We start from the raw sequence: 1,297 nt of genomic DNA, 5'->3' as shown, positions 1-1,297 counted from the left end.
TAAAATGACATTACCTTCTATATAAACGAGCGCGGAGTTCGGTCAGTTTGATCTTTCCGCCGCCGTGCGGCTGTGTTACGTTATGTTTCTTATCTACTTTGTCTTTTCCCCTCCACTTAATACATATTCAATACTTTTAATGCCTTCAATGTACTTTAAATGCCTGAATAAAAAAATTAAAAAATTGTAAATTACAAAAAGGCTGTATTATTCAATCATTCCCACGAAGGATATTATTTTGATATTGCTTTCTATCGTATTTAATATATTCATATATGCAGTCTTAATGATATTATTTTCGTTTTTCTATTTCTTCGTAGAATTAAATTTTATGTATTATCTTATTTATGATTTATTTGTCTCAAATCCGCCGATCACAGAGGTTTCCACGGAAAGAATCATTTATTATATACATATATGTACATATATACTTTGCGTATTATTTTTTAAATTAAAAGATTGTGGCAAATAATTTCTTTTTCTTCACATTTTTGCTGAAGAAAGAGATTACAGAGGATATAAAATGGTTGAAGAATCGATTGTTAAAATGCAATATACGGAAAGAAGAAGAAGAAGAAGCTGTATTAAAATTTTCAACATATACCAATAAAGATAATCATATAATGGAATCATGACACCAATATTATCAAGAAGCTATTTCAGTCTCTGTTTCAATCCATTATTTATCATAACTCAGGTATTATAATAATAATTTAAATAAATAAATTAATCCATTTATATATTGAAGTAATATATGACAAAAAAAAGTAAATCCCTTTTACATTGCATGTGTAGAATAGATGAAATCTGCTGTCAAAATGAAAAATATTTTAAAATTAGAAAGAATTAATTTAAAAACTTAAATTTAATTAAAATTAGTGAATATAAGCTTTCAAATTTGTAAATTATTATATTTCTTTTCAATATTATACATTACATAAACATTATAATATTTTTTTGCTATAGTAACTATCAAATTAATGTGCTGATAATGACTACTAAGAAAAAAATTCTTATGCAATTTTAATTTTTTGAAATACGTAAGACGTAGATTCGTATTTTTTTTTCAAATATTAAAAATTTATATGAAAATTATTTTTCATGTTTATTAAAGTTGTATGTGTGTGTCTTGATAAATATATATCTATAATATTAATGCTTTAATTATTTATTAAAACATAATATACATGCTTCAAGAATATTTGTTTTAATTTCTATATATTTTTTCTAATAATAATAATTATAATAAATATAATTATATAATTATAAATTACAAAAACAAAATTTGATTATAAAC

Source organism: Acromyrmex echinatior, chromosome 1 (assembly GCF_024713525.1).
Source record: "Acromyrmex echinatior isolate Ae372 chromosome 1, ASM2471352v2, whole genome shotgun sequence".
Taxonomy (NCBI): Eukaryota; Metazoa; Arthropoda; class Insecta; order Hymenoptera; family Formicidae; genus Acromyrmex; species Acromyrmex echinatior.
The sequence above is the reverse complement of the archived record's forward strand: the minus strand, read 5'-3'. Positions refer to the sequence as shown.